The sequence below is a fragment of the Sphaeramia orbicularis genome, chromosome 4 (genome assembly GCF_902148855.1).
Source record: "Sphaeramia orbicularis chromosome 4, fSphaOr1.1, whole genome shotgun sequence".
Taxonomy (NCBI): domain Eukaryota; kingdom Metazoa; phylum Chordata; class Actinopteri; order Kurtiformes; family Apogonidae; genus Sphaeramia; species Sphaeramia orbicularis.
The window spans coordinates 57902409-57926611 of record NC_043960.1 but is presented as its reverse complement, the minus strand read 5'-3'; the positions used below and the strand labels follow the sequence as shown (position 1 = coordinate 57926611).

At 42.0% G+C, this 24203-nt stretch overlaps 1 protein-coding gene and 1 long non-coding RNA gene across 4 annotated transcripts in view; both read right to left on the bottom strand.

The window, feature by feature from the left end:
- slc1a7b (solute carrier family 1 member 7b) overlaps nucleotides 1-24203 on the bottom strand; it is a 48172-nt gene that overhangs the window by 19837 nt on the left and 4132 nt on the right. The gene's annotated exons all lie outside the window — the stretch shown is intronic.
- On the bottom strand, nucleotides 265-24203 carry LOC115418571 (uncharacterized). The gene is made up of 3 exons (XR_003935325.1): nucleotides 24192-24203; nucleotides 11648-11652; nucleotides 265-431 (listed from the first exon to the last, which is right to left on the bottom strand). It is a non-coding gene; the product is annotated as an uncharacterized LOC115418571 (long non-coding RNA).

Genomic DNA, 24203 nt, shown 5'->3' with positions numbered 1-24203 from the left:
TGTCGCCGTCACTGAGCTCAATAAGAAATACTGACATTGCGCTTTATTTACTTATTTTAGTTATTTATCCTATTTCTTTGCTCTATTTATTATTATTGTGATTTCAAATTTTTAAATTTTATGTTCTTATCCTGGTTTTTATCCCAGAGACTGTTTTTATCTTCTTGAGGTTTTTATTGTGTTTCATTGCATCTTGTTTTTATTTATTTGATCTTATTTATTTATTTATTTTTATTCTTTTACTTATCCGTGCTGCTATACTGATGAATGGTGGAACACTGAGCACTTTCTGTCTTGTCTGGACGCTCGATCAAGTACCTGCTGAACAGGTTCAATGTATGTTTTGTTGTAATGCCAAAAGCAATCATTATGTCAGCAAAACAAATGTACCCACGGGTAGAAAGAAAGGAACCTTGAACCTTGATATGAAACTGCAGAAACTCTGTTCCTGATCCCACTGGTCCTGTTTGACAGCTCTGTTAGTGCCACTGTGTCTCATATAAATGTAAGATTTATTTGGTTGAAAGGACACATTCATGATACTCAGATAAAACTGTCCTTAATATGTAAACCCTGAAATAGTGAAGAACAAAGTAAAAAAAACAACAGCTGGTTGAATGATGCAAGTCTACAACCATATCCAGTAAAGCAGGACCGTTTCTTTAATGAAAGAACCCTGGTACCTGAAGGATCTGACAGAAGACTGAACTCATATCAGCTGTTCTTATTTCTTTGATGCTGAGATCTGACCAGTGTTGGGAATAATGGTGTTAAAAACAACGGCATTAAAAATAACGGCGTTAAAAACAACGGCGTTACTTACACCGTTATTGTTCTCCAGTAACGGGTAATCTAATGAATTATTATTTGAAATGTTACAACGCCGTTACCGTTACCGGCAGTGAAATGTGGCGCGTTACAATGCACTGATATCTAACAGCTGTTATCCGTTGTAGCAGTCAGTTTTTACCCCCCTCCCATTCTTACCCCGGGGTAGAAACCAACTAGTTGGTTCTTACCCCTTTGGTTGGTTTCTACCCCTGGAGGTAAAAATCAACTAGTTGGTTCTTACCCCTTTGGTTGGTTTCTACCCCTGGAGGTAAAAATCAACTAGTTGGTTCTTACCCCTCCCTCTAGAAACTGCCACTTAAATGAAAATATATGAAAAGCAGTCTAAAAGTCTATTGTTTGGATTTTGTGAGGAAAATATAGATTGTTTCCGGGTTGGATGTGATAAAGCAATGTTTTAGGGAAATTTTACATATGCCTTCCTAGATATGTTTTGAAATAGTTTAGCAATGTATTGCATCCCTATATTTATTGCACCTTGTTTTATTGCTTTATTATGCTATATTGATTTACATTCACATTGAAGGTCAAGGTCAATCAACACCATTTTCAACACAAAATTTGAGGTTGACTAGGTGCATGTTTCCTGCAATTTTGAAATTTCTAGCTTAAATATGTGATGAGTTATATCCACATGCAAGGAATTAAGAAAATTCTCGATTTTAAGACATTTTTCCAGAAATGACTTTGAAGTTCAACGTCAACATTATATTTGATACAGATGTACAGGTCTTTAAGCCACATATTTGGTGCAAATTTGATGAACCTAGCTTAAAAATTGAGCGTTTAAGAGCCAAAATTGTGAAAAATAGGTGTGTGGGAAAAATTTTAATTATGCGCATACTTGATGAGCTGCAAAGCTGAATAACGAACTCAGCCTTTGTTTTTAGTTAAGTAACTCATATTCTAAATTTGAAATGGATCGGTCAAATACTTTCTAAGTTATCGCTCGGACAAAATATCTACAGACAGAAGAACAGACACGCAGGCTCGTAGCGTAATGCTAAGTGTTTTAACTCACAACAGTTTAAATTCTAATAAGAATGCCTGAGCTTACCTCTTTGTCATCAAACATCAGGATGCCATTGGCCACGTGGTAGGGCTTGGCGGTGTGGCGGAAGTTGGCTTTGGCATTGGCACGTTGTTGGGGTGGTAGGTCGTAGATGACGTCAGGATATCGCCGATCAGTAGCCGAGAAGAAGTTAAGAAGCTGAGTATACAGATCGTCATCCATGATGGAATGAGTGAAGATTATCCAATTTACCTATATATAGGTAAAATTGGATAATCTTCACCGGACAGTATATATATATATATATATATATATATATATATATATATATATATATACACTGTCCGGTGAATCCCGGTGAATACGTAAAGGTGTTGTTGTGATCGGATAGCACCTTACTCGAATGAGACTCGATCAAGAAATTTCGTTTGTTTTGAAGAATCTGTGTACTCCATGTATCACTGGATTTGAGCAATATGTGTTGTTGTGAAGTGAGCAAAATTTTTTATTTGCATTCGCATAATTTTAATTTTGGTAAATTTTTTATGTGTTCACATTTTGCACAAACTATTATGTAAACAAAGCCAACTCATTTCCATTACATCGAATTAAAGTTCAAATAAAATATTTCACAAAAAGCCACGTCATTTCGCATTCTTTTTTTTACTTATTAAAATCAAAGAGAGTCATATTTCATATAGAGCGCTTGCAATGAAACAATGAAATATAACCTTGTTTTCTTGTTGTATATTTAAAGTGGTCGTATGTTAGGGGGGGTAAGAACCAACTAGTTGGTTTTTACCCCGGGGTAAAAATCAACTGGGGGGTAAAAATCAGCTGTTACACCGTCCTGGCTCACTCAGCCAGGCACAAGAGATGTGACATTCGCGGGCGAGTCAAGTCTTTTGAACGGCTCTTTTCAGTGAATGATAAGAACCGATTCATTGCGAGCCGTTTGTTTATGAGCTGTTCTTCTATTCAAATTACCCACACTGCCTTCATGCTTCACCTGTGTGTCCATAAGTCTGAGTTGTCCACGCCCCCTTCACTTGAACGACTAATGACATCTCCCAGTTTGAGTTGTCCCAGCACACCACATTGACCTGAACGCAGCTACTTGTGCAGCTCAGTTAGGGGACGAGTTATCAGTGAGTCTGACTGACTGGACTGGAGACATTTACCGCTGGACCAGGGAGGAGTGACTAAAAAAAGTAGAGATGTGGAATTAACTGGAGGAGCATCTTCTTCCAATAAATGCAGACATACATGTATGTGGAGGAAAAGCCGGGCTCTGGTGGACCCCAGCCTCACCACAGTCCTGGTCTGCAGTACCTGTCTGCTGTTCTACTCTGAGCAACTGGCCCGTGAAACACGCTCAAAAATCAGTTTCCTTTTACATATTTGAAGGTTTTTCAAAAATGTAATGGAATAATTACGTTCCCTGGTAACTAATTACATTTATGAAGGTTTAATTCTGTTTCTAATTCAATTTCTTTTTTGGGAAAGTAACTAGTAACTATGCACATCACTGGATCTGACACTCAGGTTTTGGACTTTTTGGGTTGGAGCTGCAGGAACCACCAGGTCTGAACACCCAGCCCTTCCTTGCTGTGCAGCTGTCTCCTCTCAGTCCAAGTCCAAAGACTAGACCTAATGGAGCCTGTCCCTGTCCCTGTCCCTGCTGGAAGACAACAGTCCTGCACCAGCCGGAAAACTGGGTCCAGTTACTAAAACAGAAGGAGTAGACGTGGCTTTACTGTCTCACACTTGAACTAGTATTCCAGGTGAATTAGAGCCACATAAGACAATAAAAACATGTGTCACTGCCAGAATAAAACCATAATATTACGAGAATAATGTCATAATTTAAAAACAGCGATAAATATCCTAATTTCCAGAATACAGTCGTACCCACTGGTCTCATAATAAGAACTGGGAACATTCTGTGAGGTTCTACTTTCATTAGGGGTTTACACACAAAGGCCAAACACTGAGCCTATTAACCCCGCCCACCAAATGCTGAGCCTATTAACCCCGCCCACCAAATGCTGAGCCTATTAACCCCGCCCACCAACACTGAACCTATTAGCCCCGCCCACCATCAACACATTAACATTAGTCGTCTGCTCCAACAGAAGTGAAAGTTGATGCTTCGTTTGTTGCGTTCACTGTAACTGGAAACTCTGTCATCAACAAGGATTAAGGATTTATAAATGAGGACTTTTTATCGCACTATTGAGAATTTATTTCCAAAATATTATGACTAGTCTTATAAAAGTATGACATCATTTCTGTTAAATTAGGAGGGTTTTTTTTAATGTATAACTACAGCTTCATTCTCATAATATTATGACTTTAGTCTCATGTTCAAGTGTTTTTATTTTTCCGATGTGGTGCCAATACGCCGTCTTAGAATAATGTGAATCATGGCCTTGAATTTTCCGACAGCCCCTAAAATGGTTCGACCCGGTGGTTTCAACAGCAGCTCCTAAATATGAAACTGAAGGTACTTGAATGTATTTGCCCCTGAACATGAGCTAATGTCACCTGAATCTAAAACAGGAGGCTGTGGCCTGGTTTGTCATAGTTTTCTTCTTGGTCTGGTTGTTGTTGATGACAGATTATGATGTCATCAATATGATATGAATATGATCATCTGTAGATAAAGTCAACGACAGAACACATTTGTACTCAGCAGGTTTTACTGCACTGGTGTCCAACTAAGGACCAGATCTACTCAGATCCCAATTTGCATGTAGCAATTTGCTTGTGCAATCTAGAATTTTGCATGTGGGGTGTGACTGCGGTTTGCGGGTGATTTACTCAGATTGTTTTCGCAAATTACAACAGGTGCAAAGTCTTGGAGACCGTCCTATTTAAATGAGGGTTTTGCGTGCGCTACTGGAGACAATACGCTGTAGAAACTGCTCTGGGAAAAACCAGCACTAATGGGAACAGTGAGTGAATGATCCAGACACATGGAAATGTAACGATGGAGGAGTTTTGTCATAGAAGGTATTGCATGACTCATTCATTCACTCATTACCTCCACCAGGAGGTACTGTGATCACTTTGCTTTGTGTGTTTGTTTGTTTGTTTGTTTGTGAGGAACTTTATGGGAAAACTATTCCAACCATCTTTCCCAAATCTTCCCCACAGATAGGCCTAGGCCCTGGGATGAACCCATTACATTTTGGTCCCAGTAGGCCAAAGTTCAAGGTCACAGCAAGGTCACAACATCTACAATTTTCCATCTGTCATCATTGAGCAATTTTCAAAAATTCATAAAAAATTCAAAACGACTCCGATTAGCCTCCAATTTGATCCACCCATAGCTTAGAACAATATCTTGTATCTGGCATAAAATTGTCCACATCCACTGTGGAATGTGGACTCTGTGGACATTTACATTTAACACTGAAAATCCCATTTGTGACAGTTTTTTCATTGTAACTCAACAAATATTGATTGGAATTTAATATTATTTGACATACACATGACTGGTACCAAGCTTCAACTTTGTACAAAATATCATTCTGCTCCATTTCTCTTCTGTTACGTTGTGTTGACTTTTGTTATTTTTTATTAGCATGTTTGACCGCAATTTTTCTGCTGTATGGAACAACCTTGAAACTATTTAATTTAAAAAGAAATAGTTGATCCACACATGCACACTGTTCGGGGTGCGTGGCGGAGGTTTGTGTTCTCTGAACACTTGTTTATTTTTCATTTTAAAGGTGTGTGTGTGTGTGCGTGTGTGTGCGTACGTGTGTGCGTACGTGTGTGTGTGTGTGTGGGGGGTAGTTGGATTGAATGACTGTCACACACACATAATTTGGTCACACTGTAGCTGAATGTCAGTGTGTATTTTTAATCACAATTATCAGGAGTGGAAGAGTCCCGTAAAGTGTGTGTATGTGTGTGTGTGTGTGTGTGTGTAGGGGGGGGGGGGGGGGGGGGGGGGGCATAAGTCTCAATTATTTTTTCTTCTGTCATTCCAAAAATATTCACACGAGGGTGGAAAATGCGTTCTCTGCATTTCGTTTCATCATTTCTTTGTCTCCTAACTACTTCAATGTGTGCACAATTATGCATCCAACCCGTTTGCTCCTCCTTTTGAGACGTGTTCAATATAGACACAGTTTCTATCAGCAAAATTGCTTTCAGGTTTGATAAATCACTTTGTGTGTGCTAAATTAATATATTTACATTTTCTCCTCCCAGCAAATACACAACTGCGTGTAAATGCCCCAAATTGCATATTCATTGTGGCAAATGTACAAACTGATGCAGACGCACTATTTTGCACCTTTGAAAGACGCAACCCTTATTTCGCACTGTTAGTAAATCAGTTTGTACATTTTTTTTGTGTGTGCAATGAGTTTGCATGTTTTAATACATGCAAACCTTTGATAGATCCGGCCCTAACAGTATAAATGTAACTTCTCTACAACTGATGTGGGAAATAAATGAACATCATTTAGACCCAGACTAAAGCTCCAGGTTGAAGGAGTGAATGAGGTTAGAAATGTCAGGGTGGATGAGAGGCTGGTTGATGGAAGGGAGGGGCTGGAGGGGAGGGCATGTGCATAATGACAGCTAAAGAGCTTTTCTGAGGGGCATTAAGCAGAGAGAGCTTAGTTCACCACATAAGAGCCAGATCAGGACCTTCACAAAGGCCCAGAGGAGGTGGGGTCTAGGCGGGTTCAGCTGGTCTAGTATTTCAAACCAGTCCACAGCACAGGACCACCCAGTCTCATGTCCAAATGTCAAAGAGCTACGTTTGTCCACATTACAAAACATATCAGTCTCACAATTAGAGCCTGAAAATAGTCAAATGTACAGGTTATTCTTTTCCATTGGCCTGCGTCCGAGTCACGTGACTTTCAAGATTTAGGCCGCGAGAACAAAAAACATATTTGAATTAGTTTCTGCATAAAAATGTGTATTGGTTACATTTGTAGTGAGAAGTATATATTCTATTTTCCTAATATTTACTCAGAATGTACATAATCACACTTAAGCCTGGACTTTGTATTTACTAAAACACTTTAATTGCAATGTACTTAAATGATTTAAGTTTTATTACATTACTATAAAATGTTAAGTATATTCTACTAATTTGCAGACATAGTTGAAAGTATGAAAAAGTTTAAGTTGAATGGATTTAAATCACTAAGTTTTACTCCTTACCACACCTTTTTATCTCCAAATGCATTGTGGGTATTGGGCATGTTGTTGAAAAGGTGTTATTTTTCTGTGCAGGGGTTCAGTGTAATGTGTGTATGGCAGTGTTAATGGGTCTTTTTGTGTTTGTTTTTGTGTTTTTGTAGAGCTGCACCATGAGTGAGAGCCATAGGTCCAACAATGGCTTTACTGTTCATCTAAGATTGTTCTTGTACAATGGGAATCTTTATGCCTTGCCAAATTTAAAGCACTTCCCTTACTGACTAATTGCATTGTGCTAACTTCCTGCCCAATGTCCATCCATGCTACAGTATATAAAATTGAATAATTACACAAAGCCATATATATTGCAAAAGATTTAAATCAACTAGGAACTGAGTCCAATGAACTGATGATATTAAGTCTAATGATTATACAAAGCAATTGACTTTGCAAGAAATTTTAAGTTAAAGTAACTTGGCATTTATTGGTGTGCTGTACTTGAAATAGCAATTCCATTCAAATCAAGCATTTAAGTTTAATACACTCAAGTTTTCATTACTCATTACTTAAATTTTTTAAGGCAACAGGTTACCTCAGATTTTTTTTTAGTGAACTCAGCTTATCTGGTTTTACAGTGCACTTGCTCATTGTTGCAAAGGTTTTTCAGATCTCACCAGAATAATGTGAAACTGTGACATACGTCAGTTTCTAAGGATGCTGCTGTCACCTAGCATAGCTGTGGACGCACATTTCCACATAGGACTCCCTCATGATTTCACTCCATTTGACAGATCAAACCCTCCCTCGCCTTCTGCATGTGATGGGTCTGAGGAAAATTTACTGATCAACACATTATTCTGTGGAAACTAATGTTGACAAAGTGATCGGATGTTTGTCCGCTGTGTTTTATTTTTAAATCGACCAGATCCTCTGTGCATTTAACTTCCTGTGTGGTGTGAACCCACTGATGGGGACAAATGTAACTATTATACAATCTGATTTGAGACTGGGTGGCACAGGAGGAGGAGGAAGAGGAAGAGGAGGAAGAAGAGGTACAGGAAGAGGAGGAAGAAGAAGAGGTAGAAGAGAAGGAGGAGGAGGAAGAAGAGGTAGAGGAGGAGGAGGAAGAAGAGGTAGAGGAGGAGGAGGAAGAAAAAGGTAGAGGAGAAGGAGGAAGAAGAGGTAGAGGAGGAGGAGGAGGGGGAAGAAGAGGTAGAGGAGGAGGAAGCGAAGGAGGAGGAGGAAGAGGAAGAGGAGGAAGAAGAGGTACAGGAAGAGGAGGAAGAAGAAGAGGTAGAGGAGGAGGAGGAAGAAAAAGGTAGAGGAGAATGGAGGAAGAAAGAGGTAGAGGAGAAGGAGGAAGAAGAGGAAGAAGAGGAGGAGGAGGGGGAAGAAGAGGTAGAGGAGGAGGAAGCGAAGGAGGAGGAGGAAGATGAAGAGGAGGAAGAAGAGGTACAGGAAGAGGAGGAAGAAGAAGAGGTACAGGAGAAGGAGGAGGAGGAAGAAGAGGTAGAGGAGGAGGAGGAGGAGGAAGAAGAGGTAGAGGAGAAGGAGGAGGAGGAAGATGAAAAGGAGGAAGAAGAGGTAGAGGAAGAAGAGGTAGAGGAGAAGGAGGAGGAGGAGGAGGAAGATGAAAAGGAGGAAGAAGAGGTAGAGGAGGAGGAGGAGGAAGAAGAGGTAGAGGAGAAGGAGGAGGAGGAAGATGAAAAGGAGGAAGAAGAGGTAGAGAAGGAGGAGGAGGAGGAGGAAGCGAAGGAGGAGGAGGAAGATGAAGAGGAGGAAGAAGAGGTAGAGGAGGAGGAGGAGGAGGAAGATGAAGAGGAGGAAGAAGAGGTAGAGGAAGAGGAGGAAGAAGAAGAGGTAGAGGAGAAGGAGGAGGAGGAAGAAGAGGTAGAGGAGGAGGAGGAGGAGGAGATGAAGAGGAGGAAGAAGAGGTAGAGGAAGAGGAGGAAGAAGAAGAGGTAGAGGAGAAGGAGGAGGAGGAAGAAGAGGTAGAGGAGGAGGAGGAGGAGAAGGAAGCGAAGGGGGAGGAGGAAGATGAAGATGAAGAGGAGGAAGAAGAGGTACAGGAAGAGGAGGAGGAGAAAGACGAGGTAGAGGAGGAGGAGGAGGAGGATGTCCTCCCTTTGGGTCCATGGGGCTTAAATGTATTCTGGGGCCAGAGGGGGCGACAGTGAGTCACATGTAAAACTGCTGGTGAAGGATAAACATAAATACCATAAGATTGTATTGACGTTGGTGGTGATGACTCCTGATTCCACCAATCAGAGGTCACCAAAATAAATCCTGAAGGGGTGTGTACTTCTACTAAAAGTATGTGGGACTCAGTAGTTTTGTGCTGCTCTATTCAGTAAAAACCTGTCCAGGTTTATTACTGACCCCAAACCCAGAGCTGGTACCCACTGTAAACCTGCGTCCTGACCCACAGCTGGACAGCGTCAAACAGGTTGGACATAGTTGGACCGACAGGTTTGACTACCGGTGTCACATTAATAAACATAAACATAAACAGGTCAATAAAGGCTGTAAAACAGACACATTAATGTAAATAAACCTGAACATACCCCCCCCCCTCCTGAACCCCTGTACATCACACAGGACACGCTGACCCTTTCTCTATATGCATTTTATGTCTGTCCTTCTGTTGTTCTGTTCTCATGAAACACCGTCAGTTGCGGCCCAAGTTCTGTTCCAACTGCAAGTTCACATAGACCTAGAACCCATGGAACACCTGGATGTTGTTCTGGTCTCTAGTTTAAACCACTGGATACACTGGTAGGTGACTCCTGTAGACTGGGATGGAAAGAATACCCAAGATGCACTTCCTGAGCCCACCGGCGGGACCAGGACCAGGACCAGGACCAGGACGGAATATATGAGTTTATAAAAATATACATAAATACAGTATAAATACATGTAAATTCTAGTACAAATGTATAAATACATGTAAATACTAGTACAAATGTATAAGTATATGGAACTGCCTACACTGACCACCTACCTCTGGACGTCCTGGCTCTCACTCAGACCTGGATTAAACCTGAACATGATGCCACCTCAGCCACACTTTCTACCAACCACACATGCTCCCACTCCTCTCGTCCATCTGGGTGAGGAGGTGGGCCTGTTCATTTCCAACAAATGGAAAAACACTCAACTGCTGCCATCAGCCAAATCCAACTCCTTGGAATCCCATGTCATCCTAGTGACAGTACCGGTCCAACTTTACGTAGTTGTCATTTATCGTCCAACTGGGTGATCTTCCTGATGAGCTCGACGCTCTGCTCTCCTCCATCCCAGTGCATGACTGCCCCATGATAGTCCTCAGTGATATGAACTTCACTTGGACAACCCCAGCTTTTCAGATTTAACTAATACACTCCTTTGAGCTACGGCGGGTTCGTAGTCCTCCAACCCACAGAGCTGGTAAAGAGATGGACCTCATTTGCACCTGAAACTACGTCATAGACGCCCTCACCGTCACACCTTTACACCTGTCTGACCACCGTCCCACCTGTCTGACCACCGTCACAAATTTACACCTGTCTGACCACCGTCACAAATTTACACCTGTCTGACCACTGTCACAAATTTACACCTGTCTGACCACCGTCACAAATTTACACCTGTCTGACCACCGTCACAAATTTACACCTGTCTGACCACCGTCACAAATTTACACCTGTCTGACCACTGTCACACCTGTCTGACCACTATCACACCTTTACACCTGTCTTACCACCTTTACACCTGTCTGACCACCTTTACACCTGTCTGACCACCTTTACACCTGTCTGACCACCGTCACACCTTTACACCTGTCTGACCACCTTTACACCTGTCTGACCACCTGTACACCTGTCTGACCACCTTTACACCTGTCTGACCACCTGTACACCTGTCTGACCACCGTCACACCTGTCTGACCACCTGTACACCTGTCTGACCACCTTTACACCTGTCTGACCACCTTTACACCTGTCTGACCACTGTCACACCTGTCTGACCACCGTCACAAATTTACACCTGTCTGACCACCGTCACACCTGTCTGACCACTGTTTCATTCAGTTCAGTGTGTCTCTCCCTGAAAAACTCTCTGCTTCCTCCCCCACGGTCTCCTTCCATCTCAACCTCCCCAACCTGTCCCCACTCACTTCTCCACCTTGTAGCCTCTGCTCCTCCTCCTACACCTCCCTACACTGAGCTCCTGTCTGGATAGCCTGTGTCCTCTATCCACCAGGTCTGCTCCACCCTCCCAGTCCCCCCATGGCTCAGTGATGCTCTCCGGTCGCTGCGTACCAACCTCAGAGCTGCAGAGGAAAAACTTGGTCACATTCCAGTCACTATCATCATCCTTCTCATCCACTGTTACTGCTGTGAAGAAGGCTTTCTAGAATGACAGAATTCCCTGTGCCACTGACACCCAGAAGCTGTTGTCCACCTTTAAAACCCTACTCCACCCTCTGCCTCCACCACCCTCTACCATCCTGACAGTAGACAGTTTAGCCTCATTTGTGTCGACTATCATCAGTCAGTTTACTGAACCAGTCACAGACTACATGCCTCCTTCATTAAAGGGCCTCATCTATACTCCAACATGCTGCAGTCCCACCACATACACTCCTCCCTTTCCCCTGTTTATGGATAAGTAAGTAAGTAAATTTTATTTATAGAGCACTTTTCACAGACAGTCACAAAGTGCTTTATCAAATCAAATCAAAATCAAATCAAATTTACAGAAACCCTACAGAATCCTCCAGGAGCAAACACTAGTGACTGGTGACAGTGGAAGGAAAAACTTCCCTTTAACGGCAGAAACCTGGAGCAGACCCAGACTCCTGAAGGATGGCTGTCTGCCTTGACCAGTTGGGGTTAAAGAGAGAGAGTAAAGGAGGAGAAAAGAGAGAGCGATAGAGATATAGAGAGACTGGGGGAGAGGGGGAGAGGGGGGAGGTAGGGGGAGACACATGGGGTACATGTAACACTGTAAAGTAGCAACTTTTCATTGCGAAAAACAAATAAAACAGTACAAGTAAAATACAATTGGAATACCCGTGAAACACAGTAAAGTACCATTAAAAACAGTTTAAAATACCTACTACAGGTAGATACCACTAACTACACAGACAAAAGCCCAACTGTGTCACTCCTTTCATTTACCCCTCTCACAGAGTTCCAGCTGTCTAAACTCCTTTCCTCTAGCCGTCCTACGAAATGCCTTCTGGACCCTATTCCATCCAACCTCGTACAATCTGTGGCCCTACTGTCACAGCACCGATCACACATGTGATTAATGCTTCACTGACATCAGGAACATTTCCAACAGCATTCAAACAAGCGCAGGTAACACCACTGCTTAAAAAAAACCCTTCCCTTACCCCCACTCAAGTGGAGAATTATCAGCCGGTCCTACATCTCCCGTTCCTTTCAAAGACCATTGAAAGGGCGGTTTTCAAACAAGTCACAGAATTCCTCTCCTCAAATAACCTCCTTGACACCAACCAATCTGGCTTTAAAATCGGCCACTCCACTAAAACAGCACTGTTGTCTGTGACAGAAGCCTTGGAAGAAGCCACAGCAGCAGCTCAGGACCAGGAGACAGGGTTAAAGGTCACCAGGACCAGGAGACAGGGTTAAAGGTCACCAGGACCAGGAGACAGGGTCAAAGGTCAGCAGGACCAGCTGATCAATTACAGATAGACTAGTGTTCTTACAAAGTTCTCTGGGAGCATTCTGACCAAGACTGTACTCTGTGTTCTTGGTATTGAGAAATGGCTAATGAGTAAAATGTCCAGTACCCACAATGCAATGTGGCAAACACACCACAGTATCCAGTGTTTCTGCTGGTAAAGTTCCACCACAACCATATATGTGATGAATGTGGCATTAGACTGAGTATACATCTGTATGTACAGAAGAAGGACTCAGAGAGAGAGAAAGAGAGAGAGAGAGAGAGAGAGAGAGAGAGCGCGTGTATGTCTGTGAGTGTGTATCTGTGTGTGTGTGTGTCTGTTCGTGTGTGTGTTTGTCCAGTTTGGTTCCTACAGTTGAGGAACAGTCACGTCACCACATTAAATATCTCAGCAGGTTGATTTTCGTAGATATTAGTCATTTTAGAATACAACAGCCACACTGCATGATGGGAAATGAAGTTAAAACAGGAACTCTGTATTTCCTTCCTTCGTTCTCATACATGCAGAGGCTGGAGTTTGTGGAGTTTCTGTGTTTAATGACTAGATGGTTTCTGCTCAAAGGGTCCAGGTTTGTATATTAATACCCAGTATAAATATACTGGGTATGACATGTATTAACACTGGATATTAATTAACGTTTACATTTTAAAGAATGATTTACCAAACAATTTTCATGTCACTACTTATAAAATATAGACTAATATCTTTTCCATAAAGTCAACTCCCCCCCATCATCCCACATGTAGAACCTGTGGTTCCACTGGTCACATCCCTCTCATATATAATAGTTCTACTATTTTCAAGGGAAGGCAAATGTATTTGTACAGTACCATTCATACACAAGGCCATTCAAAGTGCTTTACAAAGGCAAGAAATGACATTAAAATCATAGACAATAAAACATTAAACAGAAGGAAAGTGCAAGATTAAAAAAACATAACGAAGTAAATTAAAACAGGACTAAGAGACAGTTAAAACAACAGCTAAAACAGGCTGGACTAACATTAACAATGGAATGTTCAGTCGTTGAAGACAGTTGAACTCAGTGTCAGTGCAGGTGTTAAAGTGAATCAAGTCCAACACACGAGTCTGACCTGGATTTAACACAACCAGGACTTGGAACACCAGCAGGTCTCTACTGGTCTGGTCCAGATGTGGAGCATAAAAACTCAAAGCTACTTCTCCCTGTTTGGTTCTGACTCTGGGGACCTGGACCAGAGGACCTGAGTGGTCTGGATGGTTCATTTACGGTCAGTGGAGGTCACTGAGGGATTTGGGCCCTGAACCATTCAGATCTTTATAAACCAACACAAGTGTTTTAAAGTCGATCTTCTGAGAGACAGGAAATCAATGGAAAGAGCTCAGAAGTGGTTCCAGTGAAGACTGGAGCAGGAGGGTTTTGGATCAGCTGCAGATGTTTGATGGACTTTGGAGTTGGACCTGTAAAGACCCTGTTCAGTCACTGAATCCACTGAAGATAAATGCATGGACCAGTTTATCCAGGTCCTGCTGAGACAGAGGTCCTTTAATCCTGCAGATGTTCTTCAGGTGGTACTAAGCTGTCTTTGTAATGGTCTTCATGTGGTTTTCAAAGTTCAGGTCTGAGTCCATGACTACACCCAGATTTGGTCTGACAGCTGGTTTTTAGTCGTAATAGTTGGAGCTCTGCTGACTTTGGATCACTCGTCTTTTTGTCCAAAAACAACTCTCTCTGTTTTGTCCATGTTTATCTGAAGGAACCTGTGGCACATGTATGTATTTAGTCTATACATTTACCCAGGACCTGTATGGGACAATGGTCACCCGATGACACTGGACATACGGACCGTGGTCACCCGATGACGCTGGACATATGAACAGGTTCGATACTGTTGGACCTACAGCGTTCACTTATGGTGCACCTCAACCAAAATAAAAAACAAACACAAAAAGGACAACACATTCCCATACACACACAAACACCACAACCTGCTGAACCCCTGAACAGAAAAACAGCACATAATCAAACAACATGCACAATACCCACAATGCAATGCAGCAATGTTATATTTACTTTGGTTTTTAAACTGAATTTACTCTTCAGTCTAGGAGAACTTCAGGTCAATATATGGGTAAGGGTTTTGGTAAGGGGTTAGGTGTTATGGGTTTAGGGTTATGGGTTATGGGTTAAGGGTTATGGGTTAGGGGTTAGGGTTAAGGGTTAGGGGTTATTATACTAGTAGTTGGTTCATCAGCAGCAGGTTCAGGACATATACTGTGCCCACCCAAAACCAGTTCAAACACCATGACACAGTTTTATCCCATTAATAGTAAAGTTCTGGAGGACATCTTATGTCAGCTGAACCCCTCCTCCTGCTGCTTGGACATCCTGTCCACAGGTTTTCTTAAAAAGGTCTCAAAGACTTTGGAGTCATCTGTTTCAGATTGTGAACTGGTCTATAATGTCAAATGTTTTCCCAGAGCCACTGAAAACAGCTGTAATTCAACCGCTGCTAAAAAGAGACAATCTAGACAAGACACAAATCAACAACTACAGGCCAGTCTCCAATCTTTCATTTTTAAGTAAGATCATTGAAAAAGCTGTCTCTCATCAGCTAAAGGACTGTTTCACACAACACAACCGCTCTGATGTCTTCCAGTCAGGTTTTAGACAGCACCACAGCACTGAGACTGCTCTGACCAAAGTGATGAATGACATCTGTTTGAACACAGACAATGGAAACATGTCAGTGTTAGTCGGACTGGACCTCAGTGCTGCGTCTGATACAGTCCACCACATTATATTAAATGACTGGAGAACTGGCTGGGTCTGTCTGGACCTGTACTAAACTGGTTCAAGACATACTTAGAGAACAGCAAGTACTTTTTGTCATTAGGCAACTTTACATCTGAGCAGACAAGAATTACATGTGGGGTTCTCCAAGACCCCATCCTGGGGCCTCTTCTGTTTAACATCTACATCACAGGTGTCAAACATGCGGCCCGGGGGCCAAATCCGGCCCGCAAAAAGTGTCCAGTCTGATCCCTGGGATGAATTTGTGAAATGGAAAAATTCCACTGAAGATATTAATCATTTTAGTTCAGGTTCCACAAACAGACCAATTTAATCTGCAGTGGGTTGGATCAGTCAAATACTGTCAGAATAACCTATAAATACTCACAACTCCAAATTTTTCTTTTTGTAAATGTAAACATTTTTATGTCATTTTACTGTATTTACACTAAAACAAACTAACATTTCACAAATACACAAATAACCTCAAAAAATATGAACATTTTTAAATGCCTGAAGTGTAATTTAACAATATTCTGCCTGTTATTAAATGTTTTGTGTGTTTGTTGATCCCCTGTGATCTGTACATTGTAATTTACATGTTTAAATGATAAACTGAGACATAATATTGTTAAAACTGCACTTAGTTTTCTTAAGAAATTTCAGTTTGTTCATGTTATTCACATTATTTTAAAAGGATAGTTGGCAAATGTAAACATTTTCGTTGCATAATTTTACTTTTTTTGCTCTAAAACACGGAGGAAATTTTGGAGTTGACATTATTTATATATTATTATGTTATTATTTCACTGGTCCCTCCCACTGCAGATCAAATTTGGCTTAATATGGCCCCTGAACTAAAATGAGCTTGACACCCCTGATCTACATACTCCCACTGGCGCAAGTTATAAAGAACAACAATACTGGTTACTAGGGATGCACTGATACCACTTTTTTCCAGACCCAGTACGAGTACAAGTACTTACATTTGAGTACTTGCTGATACCGAGTACCAATACGAGTACTTAATAATCCCATTCCAGTTGTTAGTTCCTTTTGTAAATGTGCTTTATTGTCGTTGTCATTAGTCTGACTGGAACAAAGTGCTGCTACTGACATTTAATGTGTTAGAATGAGCATTTCTCAAACAATCCACCAGGGGGCGCCGCTCTGAATTAACCATACTGGACAAATACCACGAAGGAGAGTAAAGTTTTTGAGAAGAAGAAAGTCAGTAATAACGAACATGGAGACAACAGAGGTAACACTAATGTGATACTAATATTACAGCTTTTTAGCTAGTAAGGTTTAAGGGCGAAGCTTCAGGAGGTAGGGCAGTGTTTTTCAACCTTGGGGTCGGGACCCCACGTGGGGTCACCTGGAATTCAAATGGGGTCGCCTGAAATTTCTGGGAACTGATAAGAAAAAAAACACAAACTTATTAATAAAAACTATGTGGTGAGTTGACAGAGCCAATCCTAATCCATAGCAGACAAACTGTGGCTGTGAAACTGCAGCACTGTGGTTCTGTTTATCTGTCAAATGTTCATTGTGGTCAGTTTCAGATGCTGCAGCTCTTTCATAATTCATAGTTTGAGTTATTTTTTGTTCAGTATTAATTGTCAACCTTGTAAATCTAAGCTGGACTGACTGTACAGATCCTGACCAAGGAAAATCCAATTCTCCCTTTGTGCAGTAATCTACACCTGGATTTACTGCCTCCGCCCATAATAATATACATTATATAGACTAAATGTCCTCTAAAATTAACCTGTATTTGAAACATAGGATAGAAAACTATTACAGGGTCAAAAACTAATTAATTTTAGCAAAAAAAAAAAAGTCTCTGTTTTGAATGTCTGGGATCGCCAGAAATTTTTGATGTTAAAATGGGGTCAGGAGTAAAAAAAGGTTGGGAACCACTGAGGTAGGGAAAAGATAAATGAGCAATAAGTTTTGTTTTCACTTCCGCTGGTGGCGGTCCACACTGTTCTGTACCCCACGAGCACCTGAAAAATGGATGGAATGTACGCAGAGGACGGACAGAACGCTCCGTCTGCATCTGTCTGTGTCTTTAATGTTATTTGCCGTCAGCGCTACTTTTATCACTGTCATTTATTTTGAAAAATCTCCACACTCTTCACACTCCACACACATTATTCCACTGCCGTGTACCTGCTGCACTGAACTGTGAATGTCACATGGCCAAAAGTGGTATCAGTGCAGTTGTATCATGTTACTTTTATAAGTACGAATATGAGTACACACACTGAGTATCGGAGCAGATGCCCAACACTGGTATTGGATCGGTGCATCCCTATTAGTTACCATAGCTATGCAGATGACACACAGATCTATGTCACAATGTCACCTTCAGACCAAGGCCCTGTACAGGCTCTGGGCAAATGCACTGAGGAGAAGAATGACTGGATGGGCCACAACGTTCTTCAGCTGAACAACAAACAAACTGAGGTAACTGTCTTTGGGGCCAAAGAGAAACGACTGCAGGTCACCACAGAGCTTCAGTCTACAGATCTAAAAACCACCAACCAGGACAGACATCTGGGTGGAGTGATGGACTCACACTTAAATTTTGAAAAACACATCAAGGCAGTCACCAAATCAGCCTACTATCACCTTAAGAACATCTGAAGGATCAAAGATCTGATGTCTCAGCAGGACCTGGAAAAACTAGTCCATCCATTCATCTTCAGTCAGTTTGATTATTGTAACAGTCTCTTCACAGGTTGACCGAAAAAATCCATTAGACAACTGCAGCTCATTCAGAACTCTGTTGCTAGAGTCCTCACTAAGAACAGAAAAATGGACCACATTGGTCCAACTCTGAGGTCCTTCCACTGGCTGTCTGTCCATCTGTCCACACTAAGACCAGAAAAGTGGATCACATTAGTCCAACTCTGAGGTCCTTCCACTGGCTGCCTGTCCATTAGTCCGCACTAAGACCAGAAAAGTGGACCACATTAGTCCAACTCTGAGGTCCTTCCACTGGCTGTCTGTCCATCTGTCCACACTAAGACCAGAAAAGTGGACCACATTAGTCCAACTCTGAGGTCCTTCAACTACCTGCCTGTCCATCAGAGGACAGACTTTACAGTTCTGTTGCTGGTCTATACAGCTCTGAATGGTTTAGGACCTAAATCCATCAGTGACCTCCTGACTCAGTATGAACCTACCAGACCCCTCAGGTCATCTGGATCCAGTCTGTTGTCAGTTCCCAGAGTCAGAACCAGACATGGAGAAGCTGTGTTCAGCTTCTATGCTCCACATGTCTGGAACAAACTTGAAACTTCCAAACTCAGATCAACTGAAACACCCAGCTGATTTAACTCCAGGTTCCAGACCCACCTGTTCTCAGCTGCATTTGAATAGAGTTTATATTCTTTAAAACTTCAAGTTTTTCTCTGATTAATCTGCTTATCTGTTTTATCTATTTATCTGATTTTGTTTTTTTTCTTTTTTTTTTTTTTGTTTGTTTTTCTCATACCTATACTGTTTATTGCTTCTGCTGTAATGCTTTTAATGTTTTATGTAAAGCACTTTGAATTGTCTTGCACATGAAATGATGCTATAGAAATAAACCTGCCTTGCCTTAGGGGCTAGGGTTAGGGTTAGGGTTAGTACAAGTGCTCCAGACTCAAATATTCTCACTGGTATTTACAGAAAATATTATGGATATCTGAAAAATATAATTAGTTACTCAACTACTCATTTTGTTTTGTGAAATAAACTTAAATAACAGACGTGAATGTAAGACACTGTTGGATTTTTAAGCATTTACTTTGGTTCAACTCAAATAAGCGCTTAAGGGATTTTCACAGATTTGATGAAGGTAGATTATGTTTGTATTACTGTGATATTTCCTAAGGCCCTGAATGAAGAGTGTTCAGAGTCTGTGCTGAACACTTAGGGTTAGGGTTAACCCTAACCCTAACCCTAACCCGCTCAGGGTCTGTGCTGAACAGTTAGGAGCTGTGAACACAGACATTTAAAATCTGTCACTAAAATAAGCAGTACTCCGACGTAGGTTTAAGTCCATTATTATTCCTGGACCTAAAACCCAACACATCCACCTTCAGTGATTACAGAGCAGTGTTTAGAGAAGCTAACGTGGACCCACATGAACATGAGCCCTGGTTCTGGTCCAAGTCGATCCCTTACAGTCTGGCTCTAACAGATCAGTGGATGACCTGTGACCTCTGTCCCCCAGGACACTACTACATCTGGACCACAGCAGAGCCCATGTCAGCAGGCTTTTCCTCAACTTCAGCTCCGCCTTCAACACCATCTGAACAGGTAAGCTGATAGTGAAGCTGACTGACTTGGGGGTCCCGCCCACCACCTGCACCTGGTCCTGGATTTCCTCATGGACAGACTGATGAGCAGGTGGTGAGGATGGGAGGACATGTCATGGTCAGTCCAGGGTCAGTCCAGCGTCTCCACAATGCTGCTTGATAAAGAATTCCAACTAGTCCTAGAAACGTTAGCTTACTTTGTCATTGCTGATGACAGGGGTCATGCTAATGCTAACTAGCTTCTGTAAAGCAGAGTTAGGGTTAGCAATGAGCATATGTCCATGTGGACAATGGACTGTTGGACTAGGAAGGAGACCTGGACCTGGTACTGGTGGACTAGGAAGGAGACCTGGACCTGGTGGACTAAGAAGGAGACCTGGACCTGGTACTGTTGGACCTGTGCTGGTGGACCTGGTACTGTTGGACCTAGTACTGTTGGACCAGGTCCTGTTGGCCCTGGTAGTGGTGGACCTGTTACTGTTGGACCTGGTTCTTTTGGACCTGGTACTGTTGGACCCAGTCCTGTTGGACCTGGTACTGTTGGGTCCATTCTAATCTAAACTCTTGTGTACTTCATCTGTTTCAGTTCATCTTATTAAATCATTTCCTTCCGTTTCTGCCCAAACATCAGTTTTTCCAACAGTTCCTTCCACAGTTTCATAGTCGGTCACTAACGTGATAAAGGTTTTTCTGTTTCTGATATTTTTAAAACTAAAACCATACTGTTTGTATAAATGCTGTAAGTCTCCTTTATCTGGTCTGAACACATGGTCGAACACATTAATGGTCAAACCTCAGGAAGTTTAAAGACATTAATGTTTTGTCGACAAATGTGTGAATTGTGTGCGTAGGAAATCACAGATCAAACATGTCCAAACCAAAGTATCAAAAATCATTGCAGTGTTAAACAAAGCAGAGCAGGTCCTGGGTCACAAATCACTCCTTCTGTTCTACTGTTCTACCATATCTACAATACTGTGCAGAGGTTTGGGGTAATAACTACATGACTACAATACATTCATTAATAATCTTGCAAAAGAAAACAATAGGAGTCATTCATGGCTCAGGTTACAGAGATCATACAAACCCATTATTCTTACTCTCAAAAAAAAAAAAAAAAAAAAAAAAAAAAAAAAAAAAATATATATATATATATATATATATATATATATATATATATATATATATATATATATATATATATATGTATATGTGTGTGTGTGTGTGTGTGTGTATGTGTATATATGTATGTATGTGTATGTGTATATGTATGTATATATGTATGTCTCTATATATATATATGTATGTATCTATGTATGTATCTATGTATGTATGTGTATATGCATGTATGTATGTGTATGTGAAGATGAGAGGTGATGTTAACTGATCCAAGGGACTTGATTTTTCATATATTATGCTGATATGAAGCTAAACCATAGGCTGTTTTGTAGAGAAGGGGTGGGATTAAATAAATTCTACTTCCTCCCGCTCCTTTTCGAATACGCAAATGAAATCATACTTTTTCTTGCATATGTACAGGTTTTTGTTTTTGTTTGTTTTGTTTTCTCATAATCTGTTTCAGACTGGACTAAGTGGGATTACTTGGTTTTGTTGCATATTCAAAATAAATAAACTAAACTAAGTTAGACCCAGATACATTTTTTAGGACAGTTGGTACGGAAAATACTGTTTGTGGACTTTAGGGGAACCCCACCAACAAAGGTTCCATGGTGTTGCATTAATATCACTGAGTTCTGGGTTTCAGTGGAGGCTGTGGTTGACGAACTGATGCTGTTTGGTTCCACATACCTGAGTGAACAGACTTTAGATGGTCTGACTGAAAAATAAACACAGATCATGTCTAAACACGGAGGATGATCTAACCCTGACCCTAACTCTGACCCTGACCCTGACCCTAACCCTGACCCTGACCCTAACCCTAACCCTAACCCTAACCCTGACCCTGACCCTAACTCTGACCCTAACTCTGACCCTGACCCTGACCCTGACCCTAACCCTAACCCTAACCCTGACCCTGACCCTAACTCTGACCCTAACCCTGACCCTGACCCTAACCCTGACCCTGACCCTGACCCTAACCCTAACCCTACCCCTGACCCTGACCCTAACCCTGACCCCAACTCTAACCCTAACCCTACCCCTGACCCTAACCCTGACCCTGACCCTGACCTAACCCTAACTCTGACCCTAACCCTGACCCTGACCCTAACCCTGACCCTAACTCTGACCCTGACCCTGACCCTGACCCTAACCCTAACCCTAACCCTGACCCTAACTCTGACCCTAACCCTGACCCTGACCCTGACCCTAACCCTGACCCTGACCCTGACCCTGACCCTGACCCTAACCCTAACCCTACCCCTGACCCTGACCCTAACCCTGACCCTGACCCTGACCTAACCCTAACTCTGACCCTAACCCTGACCCTGACCCTAAACCCTGAATGGATCCACTCACAGGGTCCATCCAGCTCATTAGGCGAGATTAACGCTGAAACATACTAATTAACTTAATGTTAATTGGCACCAGAACCATGGTCCTGTCCTGTTAACTCAGAGCTCCAGTTTATGGCTCTGACTTTGACTGAGATATTCTTCTGCAAACATGGAAATGAAAGTATTGTGTTAAAATGAAGTTTGCATATGACAACAACAGTATTCACTCATACATTATATGAAGATGACGCTGACGTGTTTGGCTTTTATCTTATTGTTCTACATCCAATACATCATAGTTGTCACAGGTTGGGGTCAGGGGTGGGGGTTAGGGGTTGGGGTAATGGGGTCACAGGTTGGGGTTAGGGGTCGGGGTCACAGGTTGCGGTCACTGGTTGGGGTCAAGGGTTGGGTCAGGGGTCAGGGATGGTGGGCGTCGCCACCCTCTGGCACCATTATTCTAGGGGTTGTGACTTTAAACATTTGTGAACCCGTTTTAAACGAACACTAATCTGAACGTAACCCTAATCCTAAAGATGTAAAGTGTCACAGGGGACGTTTCTGCTTTTGCTCAGTAAACTTTGACTCATCAAGTTTGAATGAAGTAATTTCAGCACTAAATGACCACAGGCCCGTGGCCCTGATGTCTGTGGACATCAGGTCCTTTGACAGACTGATGTTGAGCCACCTGAAGGACACCACAGGACCCCTGCTGGACCCCCTGCAGTTTACAACAGGTCGGTGGATGACACAGTCAACATGCAACACCTGGACTCCCCAGGGTCATATGTAAGGATCCTGTTGGTGGACTTCAGCTCCGTCCAACACCATCAGCTCAGGCATCTTCCACCACAAACTCACCAGTTCATCGTCCCAGTCTCCACCAGTCAGTGGATCACAAACTTCCTGCCGGACAGGAGACGGCAATGAGACTAGGAAAAGTCACATCCAGGACCAGACAACCAGCACAGGCGCCCCCCAGGGATGTGTGCTCTCCCCACTGTTCTTCTGCCTCTAAACCAGGGGTGTCAAACTCATTTTAGTTCAGGGGTCACATTCAGCTAAATTTGATCTGAAGTGGGACCAAACCAGTGAAATAATAATATATAAATAATGTCAACACCAAACTTTTCTCTCTGTTTAAGAGCAAAAAAAAAAAGTAAATTTGCATTAGGAAAAGGTTTACATCTACAAACTATCCTTTCAAAAGATGTGAATAACATGAACAAACTGAAAAAATAACTGTAATTTAACCAAAATTTTGCCTCAGTTTATCATTTGCACATGTACATTATAACTTACAGATCACAGTGGATCTACAAATACACACAACATTTAGTAACAGGCAGAATATTGTTAAAATTGTATGTACTTCTCTTAAGACGTTTCAGGTTGTTCATATTTGTTCAGGTTATTCACATTTTTTGCAAAATTAGACTTTATTTTAGTGTAAATACATGAAAATATTTACATTTACAAAGAGAAAAATTTGGAGTTGTCATTATTTATATGTTATTATGATAGTATTTTACTGAATCCTGCCCATTTGAGATTGAATTGTGAAACCTGAACTAAAAGGACTGTTCATATCTTAGTGTAATTTTTGCATTTCACAAATTCATCCACAGGGCCGGACTGGACCCTTTGACCCCTGGGCTGCCTGTTTGACACCTGTGCTCTAAACCAATGACTGCACCTCAGCAGATCCACCTGTCAAACTCCTTAAGTTTGCAGTCGACACAACGGTCATCGGCCTCATCCGGGACGGTGATGAGTCCGCATACAGACAGGAGGTCGCACAGCTGGTCCTCTGGTGTGGTCAGAACAACCTGGAGCTGAACACGCTCAAAACTGTGGAGATGACAGTGGACTTCAGGAGTAGCCCCCCTCCTACACTGGCCCCCACCCTCAACAACACTGTGACTACTGTGGAAAC